Below are 13,012 nucleotides of genomic sequence, written 5' to 3'. Positions count from 1 at the left end.
CGGTGGGTCTTTCATATATAGGAACACTTATACTCTTATACACTGTTGGTGGGAATGTAAACTGGTACCATTGTGGAAAGCAGTATGGAGGTTCCTCAAAAAATTAAAATAGAGTTACCATATGGTCCAGGAATTCTACTTCTGAGTATATATCCAAAGGAAGTGAAATCTCTCTTTCAGAGAGATGCCTGCATTCTCATGTTCATTACAACATTATTCACGTTAGCCAAGATGCAGAAACAACCTGTCCATCAACAGATGAATGGATAAAGAAACGAGGGTTATTAAGCCATAAAAAAAAGAAGGAACAAGTGCCATTTGTGACAACATGGATGAACCTAGGGGGTTATGCTGAGTAGAAAAAGCCAGATGAAGAAAGAAAAATCCTGTATGGTATCCCTTACATGTGGAATCTGAAAAAAAAAGAAAGAAAGAAAAGAAAAAAGAAAAACACAAAAAAAAACCCATTGAACTCCTAGAAACAGAGAGTAGAATGGTGGTTGCTGGGGACATGGAGGGAGAACTTAGTCAAAGGTTACAAATTTTCAGTTATAAGATGAATAAGTTCCCAGGATCTAATGTACAGTATAGTGCCTATAGTTAAGTCTGTATTGTACACTTTAAATCTGCTAAGAATGTAGATCTTAAGCATTCTCACCAAAAACAAATAAAATAAAAGTTTAAAAAGTAACTGTATGAGGTGATAGGTAATCATTTCACAAAGTATACATATATCAAATCATCACATTGTACACTTTAAATATCTTACAATTTTATTTGTCAGAAATACCTCAGTAGACTAGAGAGAGAAAAGAAAATGACAACAACAACAACAACAAAAGACATCCAAATCTTGTATGGAATTTGGTCAAGAAATAAACCTTTTTCCTAACTAATGTAAAATTAAAATACTCAGGGCCTGTTTTAGTTGGTGTGTTGGCCCTTGGCTTAATGTTTTAAAATACCCAGGAAGTGTGGCATCATTGTAGACAGTAGCCACTGTGGTTGGTCAGCACTACAACAATGTGTGGTCAAGGTTTTGAGGTGTTAGTGATGTGCTGTAAAATACCACTAATATACAATATGAGATGAGCTACACTGAAGAAAAAGACGATGCCCCAAGGAAAGAGGAGCCAGCACCATTTACCTATGTGGGGCTTCAAGGGGTGATTTTGAAAAAAAGTAAATAGTAACACCCACCCCCAAAAGAGGCTCCATCCTGAGGCACTACTTCCAATGGCTGGGTAGGGCTGCCATGCATTGGTGGGTTTTGCAATCAGTCTGGAGTCCTCTTCTGCAGGAGATAGCTTTATGAGTAAATGTTACTCAGATGGTGGGATCTGAGGAGAATCCAAGTCCCACCTTCCCCATGGTCTCCCCCACACACCCGCTCTGGCTCCTAAATTACCTCAGGATTCACTCCACTCAGTTGGAAGCTAATGAATTTTTTGGAGGAGACGTATCACCATCTGCCATCAGCAACCATTGATACCTGCAAGGCAGTGCGTGCTGTGAGACAGGCACTAACCAGGATGGTGGAAAGACAATTAGGTTGAAGCCCAAACATTAACTAGCCATGGGAAATCAGCCAAGTCATTTAAAGTCTCTCAGATTCTTCATCTGCAAATAAGGAATTACTGCCCTGCTTACCTAATAATGTTATGAGAGTCTAAGAAGTAAAATGCCATAAGTGCTTTAAGGATGATGGAAAGGAAGAATGCATAAAGGGGAAGGAAGAAGGAAAAAGGAGAAGAAAAGAGATGGAAGAAAAGAGGAAAAGCAAAAGGGAGAAAGGGGAGTCAAAGGGATAGGAGAACGAGGAAGAGAAAAATAGGCAGGGAAGAGAGAGGAATGAAAAAATGGGAAAGAAAAAGAGTGAGGGAAATGGAAAGTAGAAGAGGAGAAGCAAAGGGAAGGAAAGAAAGATAAAAAGTTATAAAAGAATGTAGGCTTTGGAACCTGAATTCCTCTCTAGGTTCTGTACTCACCTAAGTGTGTGTCCTTAGGCAAAGCACTGATTCCAAGCCTCACATTTTTTTCTGGAAAATGGGGATAATAATTCTGCTTTTCAATGTTATTATTATAAAGATTATCCATTTATACATTTAATAAATACTCATCCACTCAACAAACATTTATTGAGCAGTCTTCTAGATACTTGGTATACATCAGTGGACAACACAGGATCCCTGTGTTTTGGGAGCTTACATTCTTATATGAATTGAAGCATCCAATATGATACCTGGCATATACCAGACACTCAATAGATGTTGGTTATTATTATCATTCAATACTAATAAACTATAAGGTATTATGAAATGTAACATATTACTATTAGCCCAAATTAGATTAGCCAGATTCCATTCCTATGGAGAAATGGAACTCAAAAGAGCAAAATTTTTTTCGAGATGTAATTGACATATAACATTATATTAGTCTCTGGTGTAAACATAATGATTCTATATATGTATACATTGCAAAATAATCACCAAAATCTATCACCACATACAGTACAGTGACAATTTTGTGTGTGTATGATAATTTTTAAGATCTATTGTCTTAGCAACTTTCCAATATACAATACAGTATTATTAACAGTAGTCACAGTGTGATACATTGCATCCCCAGGACTTATTTATTTTGTAACTGGAAGTTTGTACTTTTCTGACGTCCTTCGACTCTTTGCCCACCTCTCACCGCCCACCTCTGTCAATCAACAATCTGTTTTCCATATCTATGAGTGTGATTTGTTTGTTTTCTTAAGATTCCATATGTATATGAGATCATGTAATATCTGTCTTTCTCGGGCTTACTTCACTTAGCATAACGCCTGCAGGGCCCATCTATGTTGCCAATTCCTGGAATAGGTAAACTTTGATGGGGAAGGGAAGAAATGTCAGGCAAATGAGATGATACCTGGGAGACCTGGGCATCCCTAAGCCCTCAAGATGGACAACCCTGAGCATCATCAGTGGGAGAGAATTGCCCTTCAAGCAGAAATACCCACAGTGGACTGTTCAATGAAAAGAAATCAACCACTATAATATTTGAACTACTACATGTATTTTTCAAAGCCTCCCCCAATTATTCTAATGGTCAGTCAGAACTGCGAACCACTGAACTAAATAATTCACATGTGAAAATGGAGAGTAAATGTGTTGCCCTATGTGAAGTACAAGTGAATAATTAATGTACATGAAAAAGCACTACAAACTTGCTATGACTAGAAGAGAAACATTTGAGTTTTTCTGCTAAGACTGACCTATTTGTACTGATCCACACTGTCCCTGTTCACTTGATTTACACAAGGTGAGGGGGAGCATGTAAGATGAGGCTGGACAGGGAAGCAGAATGAAAGGATCTTGAATGTGCCTTAAAGAAGGCACAGGAGGTGCCTTCAGACTCACCTCCTCAGTCTAGGAGGTGAGAGGGTTATGGAGCCACCCAGAATTTAAACTAGGAAAAGGCAAAAATTAAATGCTATTCTTCTAATAGAGTTTACAAATATTTCCTGCTCATCTGGGCTTCTCAGAAATGGGCTCTTCTATTAATCTATAAATTGGCATATTTCTTCCATTTTTCATTGTTTCTAAAAGCTACCTTTTAAAAATACACTCTCAGCTTAAATTACTAAGGAGGCATATACAGCAAAGGTATACAGAGTAAGGCATTCAAATATTTTTGTCAAAGGTGAGCTACTTATAATAATAATTATGCTTATAATAGCTAACTATGTGACGGGCACTGTTAGAGTACATATTAACTCATTTAATCTTTATTAACGCATTTAAATCTTTAATCTGGGATGGAAAAAAAAGGAATCCTGGAAAAGAGGTACTCATTATCAGTTTGCAAATAAGGAACAGAGGCATCCAGAGATGCCCAACATCTTGCTGCCTATACAGTGGCAGAACCAGGTAGGTAGACTCACCACAAAGCCTATACCCTTAACCTCCAAGACATAAAATATAATCCTCAAAATGTTTATATTTACATCTGGAACACAGACCTTCCCTCATTAACATATCTTTCCAGGCATCCTAACTTCACCATCTTGGTTCCCCCAGTAGCAGCCCAGAATTCAACCAGCATTGGAAAAAAAGAGGAAGCACTCAATCCAATAATCCACACTATGTGAGCCATGTACAGATCATGGAGAGGAAACTTAAACAGCTTCTAACAATTCCTTGCATTTTAAAGGCCACCAACTGTAAATGTCTTGCCTACAAAAACTAGGTACATTTTGACACTGGTGAATTTTCAATAAATTCTTGTTGATCAAAACAATACATACATCTCCAAACTATTGAGCCCCAGACCAGACATTTATTTCAATGCTATAACGTCAATGCTGCTCAGGGGGCAAAGGTGCTATAAAGACAATGCTGCAGGGTGCCTGGGTGGCTCAGTCAATTGGGCGTCCAACTTCAGCTCAGGTCATGATCTCACAGTCTGTGAGTTCAAGCCCTGCATCAGGCTCTGTGCTGACAGCTCAGAGCCTGGAGCCTGCTTTGGATTGTGCCTCCCTCTCTCTCTGCCCCTCCCTGCTCATACTCTGTCTCTCTCTGTCTCTCAAAAATAAATAAACATTGAAGAAAAAAAAAAGATAATGCTGCTGATCAAAGTGAATATGGTTGCATTAAGTACATGACATGGCAGGTATACAAGGAAATACAATCTTAATAATTGCTAGAACTTTTGTCTCCCTGGCCTAAAAGTCTCTGGGCCTGTGGTGATTTTCAGGATTGCTCTATAAATAGAATCAGTAAAACACTGTTGCTCTATAGGGAAGCAGAACAACAGCTAGGAATTGGGGTTCATGAGTCTCAGTCCCGGTAACTAGCTCTGAGGGTCATTTATATTCTCTGTGTTTCTGTTTTTTCATGATACATGCCCTGCTGTTTCTGGACACTATTCTAAAATTCCCCCCAAATAATAAAGGGGTATGTGCTTTCTACACTTAAAGACAAGCCCCCCTAATGAAAATGGCGTAAGTTTTAGAGCCCAACAGACCTAACTTTAAATCCCAGCTCTGTCATTCACTAGCTGTGTGGTCATGGGCACATTACTTGCCCACCCTGAACATAGTTTCCAGATCTATTGAAAAAAGTTAATAATAAGACCTGTCTCTTAAGGTGGCCAGATAGCTAAATGCGCTAATTATGTAAAGCATCTGGCACATACTGGTGCTAAATAAATGGTAATTACTGTGCTTGTTTGCCAGCCATTATTTCTCAGGTTGGTCTTATGTAAATTACAAACATCTTGAAGTCTTTGACAATTTTTTTTTTTAATTCCCACAGCATCTAGCATAGAACTGACCATGTGAATGGTGACTAGCAACGGCAACAGAAGTACTAAGAGCAGTAGGAGCAGCCACAGCAGCATCAGCTGTAATTATCATCAGAAAAGCAAGTAGCAGCAACAATAACAGCAACACAAGTAGTAGTAGGGCAGCAGTAATAACAGTAGCAACAATTGCCATGCTGTCCTAGCCTGTTCTTTCTTATACAATGGATTATCTATCTCTATGCCAAGAAGATAAAGTCTCCCATTCAAATAAGCACTGATTTATAGGCACTGGGTCAGTAAGAAATTGAGCAGCAGACCCTGCAAGTTGAGGAAGCTCAAATGCTAATGGATGTTAAATACTCCATCCTAGTTTCTCCATACTAGTCCTGTAAGTTGTCATCTCCACTGGTATAAGATGCAGCATCTTTATGAACAGAGCAGTGACATCAATTCATTCAATATTTGAAAAGAATTCTGGATACTTGTGATCTCAAACTCCAACCTAAGTCAGAACTTTCTTCTCTGACCCTCAAAACCCCGAAATCTTAAGAGACTACAATCCTTCAGGTTTAATGCCATGCTTCAGGAGTCAGGGCAAGACCACAAAGGCCCAGATAACTAGCTGAGAGATCCAAGTTGGTCCTGGGTAACATGGGGGAAATGACAAAGATATTAGGAGAGTGACCAGAAGGAAGTCATGAAAATAAACTTAAAACAGTTTATGAGTTCCTCTATCCATCTGCACAAGCAAGAGTTTCTTTCTACGGTAAAGATTTTAACCATTGTCTGAGAAAGTAACAAAGAGCGCCCAGGCACTGGAATTTCGTCTTCTATTACATTCCTTTTTTATGCATGGCTTCCCATGGGGAACAAGGAGGAGAAAGTTTACTTAATAATATATACATGGGTATATGTTTAAAAAAACCAATTACATAGAGTCAAACACAGCTAAAGCTTAACCATGAAGCACACATTAAAAAAAACATTCTTTCAATCAGAGCAGTTCCAAAGGAGCAAACACATCCTCTAGTTAGCAAATATATGTGTAATGCTAGCACACCTATCCAAATTCATATATACAAGACTCAGAACAGCCAAAGAAACATAGCACACCAAAATGACAACACACAATAAAATAAACATCCTAATGGAATGACTAAAAGGAATTAAAATAAGATACATCAAGAAGACTCTGACTTACCACTATTGGACAGTATTTTTATTAAGGTTCACATGAGGAACAAAAACCTGCCCTCTGAGAAGAGTCAGAAATCCTGTCTTTTGAACAGGTTAGATGAGCTCTCCAGAACCCAGCGTTTTCCTCTTTCCTCAGCAATAGGAATGCAGAGGTCACAAAGGAGGTTCCATTTGACTGAACCTCAAGGGGAGGAGCAGTTTTGCTCAGAACTCTCTGAGCAGACAAGACAATGGTTAGAAAACTTGGGTTTCTTTTGCTCTGCAGGTGACACACGTGGTTGGTGATATGGCAATGATGCTGGAAGAAAGTGTTCTCAGAGCAAAATCTGTCATTTCCAGGTCCCCAAGGACAGTCAGGGCTCACAGGTCTTAAAAATTCCCTTGACTCATCCAGAAACAGATTTTCTGATTCTAGATTCTTACCTTCACCAAGTTCTGTATTTGCCAACTGTGGGCCTCAGCTAAGTAATGGAAAAATAATCTGGTGGCATTAAAAGGGTGTGTACTAGCAATTATCTATCAAATAGGGCTGAGGGTGAGCCAGGATGAATACATAAGTACAAGGATATGAGTTAGTAGTTTTGTGTTCAGTCAAATAACATGGGCATCCTCACAGTCAGCTCTTTTTTCATTGGTGGCAGAGACTCCCTCATCCCCTTGGTCTCAGTGGCAGCAGAAGCCCTAGAAATGCTGGGGGCAGGTAGTGACAGGGCTGACAGAATGAAGGAAACTAGCAGAAACAGAGGCAACACTGGGGATGGGAAGAGGCAAAACTATGCCCCACTCCCACTACAAATATCCACAAGTTATTTGAATGATGAGATTTGCAGTTACCAGCTTGGGCTTGAGTGTTCATCAATAAAATAGAGCTAGTGGTAACTCACTAAACATTTTATAAACTCTAAAGCACTATATAAATGTTACTTGATATCTTTACTATTATTACCAAAAAGATAATACTCAGACTCAACCATTTGGAAATTATATTTTAGTCTTATTTGTTGTGAATTTTTTTTTCATTTATTTTAGAGAAAGGAAAAGAGAGTGAGCATAAGCATGGAAAGGGAGCAGAGCAGGGTGGAGAGAGAGAATATCTTTAAGCAGACTCTGTGCTCATCGTGGAGCCCAATGTAGGGATCAATCCCACAATACTGGGATCCTGTCCTGAGCAGAAATCAGGAGTTGGATGTTCAACCAACTGAGCCATGCAGGTGCCCCTTATTTATTTGTTGTTTTTAAGCTATTAATGGTCCAGGAAGTTTCTTCATTGAACTTCAAAACACTTGTTAGTCATGTCAAATATTCTCCATAGAAATCCTAGACCAATCAATAAATGAAGATGGCAGGGAAAAAAAATACTTTTACAAGTTTGACTTTCTCTTCAAGAAACATATTTCCCATTACAGAAGAAAACAAGTATACCACCCAACTTGAAGTATTTGTGTTTGGTTGACTTTACCAATATTTGAGGCCATTCTAAGCAACCACAAGTCAGTTTTTTAATTACAGCTATATGACCTACAGGGCTGTCAGAACAAAGAAAAACTATGTTCCAAATATTATTCTTGCTTCTGTTCATTATGTACACAGAAAACACATTTCTGGAAGTTTTAGGATAGTTTTAGTTTTTCCTTTATTCTAGCCATCATGGTTCATAAATACAGAGGTCTAGGTTCAGAGACTAAAATATTATAGTATGTGAGTTAGTACCAGACTCAGGCAATGTCAGTATAATGTGAGTTCTCGCCATTCCTAAGATCTCCAAGTCTTGATGGGTAAAATCTGAAGGGAAGTTATAGTGGGAGAGAGGCTGCCATCTAAGTGCTGAAAGCAATTCCATCTGTCCAGATACAAGGACTTAAATTCCCTTTGGGGTAGGCGGATCCTTTGTTTTGAAAAAAAACATCCAAACTCACCCTTGGTTATATCTACTAACTTTTTTTGGAGAATAATGTGAAATAATCTAGATACAGATGTTTCAAATTAAAAATATAAGTATTCTGTTTGGTAGAAAAGATTTTCATTTTGGGTTAAGCTTGAAATAGTCTTCAGAGACTTTTTTTAAATAACGTTTATTTTTGACAGAGAAAGAGAGAAAGAGAGAGAGAGAGAGAGAGAGCAAGTGGGGGAGGGGCAGAGAGAGAGGGAGACAGAGGATCTGAAGTAGGCTCTATGCTGACAGCAGAGAGTCAATGTGGGGCTCGAACCCACAAACCATAAACCAAAGATGGATGCTTAGCCAACTGAACCACCCAGGCACCCCTCTTTAGAGAGATTTTTGTCCTGGCTTTTTCAAAAAGGAGCCATCGTCTAAGGATAAACTTCCCTTAAAGAGAGTATATATTCCCAATCCTTGGATGCGACAGAGACTTGGACAAAAAAATAGGGACTGAGAAAGCAAACCTTAGACTGGTAGCAGAGGAACCTCATTCACTTTCTGGGTCTTGGGGAAAGTATGCTTAGATTCTCCTACGAGTAGACATATTCTGAGCACTCCAGGGTATGGTTAGCTGGCCTTTGCCACATAGAAGCATGGAGGGAACTAGGGAAGTGGACACTAGAAAGACCCTGCAGGTACTGTAGAGCTATGGATTCTGAAGTTAGCAACACTGCTATGGACTGAATTGTGTCTCCCCCCCCCCCCCAAATTTATACACTGAAGCATAACCCTCAGTGTGACTATATTTGTAGATAGAGCCTATAAGGATGTAATTAAGGTTATAACAAGTCCCAAGGGTGGGGCCCTGATTGAACAGGATTAATGTCCTTATAAGAAGAAATACCACAAAGCTTGTTCACTCTCTCTCTCTCTCCACCATGTGAGTACACATAAGAAGGAGGCTGTTTACAAGCCAGGAAGAGAATTCTCACCAGGAATATAAGTGGTCAGCATCTTGATCTTGGATTTTCCAGTCTCTAGAACAGTGAGGAAATAAATTTTTGTTTAAGCCACAGCATTTTATTATTGGTACTTTTTTATTATTATTGGTATTATTGGTATTTTATTATGGCAGTCTAACCTGACCAAGACACACACTTAGTAACTGTTTCAGGATTCCTTTGGTATTGTATTTTTGTTTATTTATTCCTTTACCTAAACAAGTCTTGTTAATCCTAACAGTCTAGCAGATCTTTCTAGTACTTGAATGCCTAGTATACTAGAGGCACTATACTAGGCAAAGCAAAATGATAGTGATTAAGATAGACTTAATCACTAGTTTTCTACTAGTCTAGAAAGATATTAAACAAATAAATGTATGGAAAATTCATGACAATTGTGACAATTGCTATCCTGCACATATGAAAGCACACAGCTGTCTCTGCCATGCTGTGCAGGATTAAGGGAAAATCCTGCCCTCCAAGTGGCACAGCATAATAAAGAATAGAGTTGGGTCAGTATGGTAGTGGGGGCAGCTATGGCCTGACAAAGATCAGAGATGCCTGAGCCACATGACAAGATGGGACAAGCACTAGCACAGGAGCTTGATAAGGAGACTGGAACAATAGATTGAAAGCTCCATGAGGGGAGTGACCATCTCTCTCTTGTTCGTTGCAACATTCCCAGAATCTAGCATTCCTTGGTACACAGTAGACACTTAATAAGTACTTGTTTTTGAATGGATGGGCATAAATGATAAGACCAAGGGAGAAATCTCAGAAACAAATGGAGGATAATCTAAGTGGACTATAGTCTTATGCTCCAGCATATAAAGACACAAAAATTGCTAAAATAAGAGTATGAAGAGAAAGTGACACATTATTACAATTCTCAAGGACATTACAGGAATGCTGACTACAGATTTGTTTGGAGGACCATGTCAGGAATGCTCTGTAATAAATACCTGTTGTTTTTGTCCAATAGCCATTTCCAAAAGTTTCAGGAGATCCAAAGTTTCCTTTGAGAAAGAGCATCCAAAATTTACTTTGGGAAACCACCCTCCACTATTTTTCAGCCATGTGGTTTCCATGGAATTGACTCCAACTCTAGCTCCAGGGGTGGAGGTGGGAGTAGGGGGAAAGTCCCTAACTGGCTTAGAATAACAACATACCCCATCCCTGTGTCTACACCAATTAGTTCCAGAATGGCACATAAACTAGTCAGAGCCAAGAAAACATGTTTGGTCTTCCTCTGGAATCGGTAATGTGAGGATATGAAACCACAAAGTGAGCTGGTAAAGCTGACATGCAGACAAAACAAGCCTAGAGACAGATCCCTGTGATAATAGTTGAGCACTGCACCAAACCACACTGGAAGCTCAGCCTGCCTTGGACTATATGTGAATACGTTCCCACCTGACTTAAGGCACTTTAGATTTGTTTTTCTAGCACTTGTAACCAAGAAAATCTTAATAAATAGATGTCCTGCTTGCCCTGTCCTAACTCTCTTCTGGGCTGAAGCAGGCTGGATCATAGGACCAGTGGGTCTCCTCACCTTAAACTTCACCACAAAGGCTGCTGCGATTTCTCTGGCAGGTCTCCACAGACATCCTGGCAGCAGTGAAGGTCCTGAGAGAGCTCCCTTTGCCCTTATGATTAAGGGCTGCAGCCTACAACCTGCCCTCCCTGCATCTGTTTCCTATGGCAGGAAGGCAAAATGCCCAATGTGAGATAGATAGGGAAATCACTGGGTGTGAAGCTCAGAGCTATTGATGCAGTAACAGATTTCAGCTGTGTCCCTTTTTGTCCCCATCTTGTCAGTATGACAGCTACTCAAAACCAAGAATGGGAAGCTCAGAGGCTCAGTGAGATTAGAGAGGCAAGGAGCACAGCCCCTGAAGGCAGAGGGGCAGTTTTGAGTCTTCCCACACTACTCTGCAGCCCACGATTTGGCAGTCATGACTCTTTCCTTTGGTTCTCCATCACAGGTCTCCAGCCCCCATCTACAAACCTATGGTCATAAGATGCTATGAGTTGAATCATGTCTCCCAAAATTCATGTTGAAACCCTAACCCTCAATATAACTGTGTTTGGAAATAGGGCCTTAAGAGAGGTAATAAAGGTTAAGTGAGGTCATAGGGTGGATCCTAATCCAATGGGACTGGTGTCCTTATGAAAGAGGGCGAGATACCAGATCTCTCTCTCTCTCCCACACACATCTGTACCAACTAAAGGCCATGTGAGGATATAGCCAGATATGTACCAGCAAGCCAGGAAGAGAATTCCCATTAGAAACCAGATCAGCCAGAACCTTAACCTTGGACTTCTAATGTCCAGAACTGTGAGAAAATAAATTTCTGTTGTTTAAGCCACCCATTCTATGGTATTTTGCTAAGGAAGCCTAAGCACACTAACACACAGGAGGTTACAGTTACCTAAAGGCAGTGGAAGCAAACTGTGTGTGATAAGGTTGTCCACAAAGTTAATGCAATCTTACACCTATGTTGAGGAAGGAACAACGTACTGCTGATGGACAGTAACTGTCCAGTGTCACACTACCACACATAAAAAGAGATAGAGGGCCAACCAGGATGATGAGTCACCACTGAGGGAAACTGAAGCTGATGGCTTAGAAAAGAGGAGATAGTGGTTTTCAAGTAGCAAATATGTATAATGTTGAAGAGCAAGCTAACCTTGTTCTGATCACCTCAAAACTAGAAGATCAATGGAGAAGGAAAAGCTAAAGCTGGTTTCAGCTTAACATTAGAAAGCTCCCACAGTTACCCAACAATTGAAAGCATTGCCTCATTGTGCCATCAAGCACCTTGTTACTGAATATAGACAAACAGAAGCTCAGTAAGCAACTCTCAGAAATATCAAGCAAGTAATTCTCACTGTGGAGCACAAGATTGAGCTATCAAACCTCTATTTCCTCTTCCAACTTTATCACCTTATGAATCTGTGACTAATAGATAGTAATTAAGAACCAGGAGCGCCTGGGTGGCTCAGTCAGTTAAGCATCTGACTTTGGCTCAGGCCATGATCTCACAGCTCATGGGTTCGAACCCCACATCAGGTTCTGTGCTGACAGCTCAGAGGCTGGAACCTGGCTCGGATTCTGTGTCTCCCCCTCTCTCTGTCCCTCCCTCGCTTGTGCTCCCTCTTTCTCTCTCTCTCAAAAATGAATAAACATTTTTAAAAAATTTAAAAAAAATAAAAGAACTAGACGACTTGCTTCAAATCCCAGCTCTGTCACAAACTATGACAACTTGTGAACAAGTTAGCTCCCCATCTGTAAAATCAGGGCACTAAGAGTGTCTTCTTCATCTTGAGGTGGTTAAATGAGTTAGTATATATAAAGAACCTAAAACAGCATGTAGCCCATGGTGAATCAGTAACTGTTAGCCATTGTTACTAATAGCTGAGCAACAGCTTTGTGCTCAGCCCTATTACAACTAAAGCAGGATACAAAAATATATGCATAGTCCTGGACCTCAAGACTAATGTATAAAAGTGGGAGCAAGCAATGATAGCTACCAATTTTCAAGTTCCTACTACAAATTGAACACTTTATACACATCATCTCCAATCTCCTAGCAACCAGCAAAATAGGCATTACCATTCCTATTTAAAATGATAGGAGCAA

General features: G+C 39.8%; 1 protein-coding gene across 3 annotated transcripts in view; it reads right to left on the bottom strand.

The window, feature by feature from the left end:
• The window catches only part of AKAP6 (A-kinase anchoring protein 6), a 591,089-nt gene that overhangs the window by 496,836 nt on the left and 81,241 nt on the right, over positions 1–13,012 (bottom strand). The window contains exon 1 of one of the 3 annotated variants that reach the window (XM_045059775.1): positions 6,494–6,634. The exons of the other annotated variants lie outside the window; for them this stretch is intronic. The gene's annotated coding sequence lies outside the window, so the exon portion shown is untranslated. Of the gene's footprint in view, positions 1–6,493; positions 6,635–13,012 lie in introns of those variants that run through there. 3 annotated transcript variants of the gene reach the window in all.

Source organism: Felis catus, chromosome B3 (genome assembly GCF_018350175.1).
Source record: "Felis catus isolate Fca126 chromosome B3, F.catus_Fca126_mat1.0, whole genome shotgun sequence".
In the NCBI taxonomy this organism is placed as follows: Eukaryota; Metazoa; Chordata; class Mammalia; order Carnivora; family Felidae; genus Felis; species Felis catus.
This window is presented reverse-complemented; position numbering and strand designations above follow the sequence as displayed.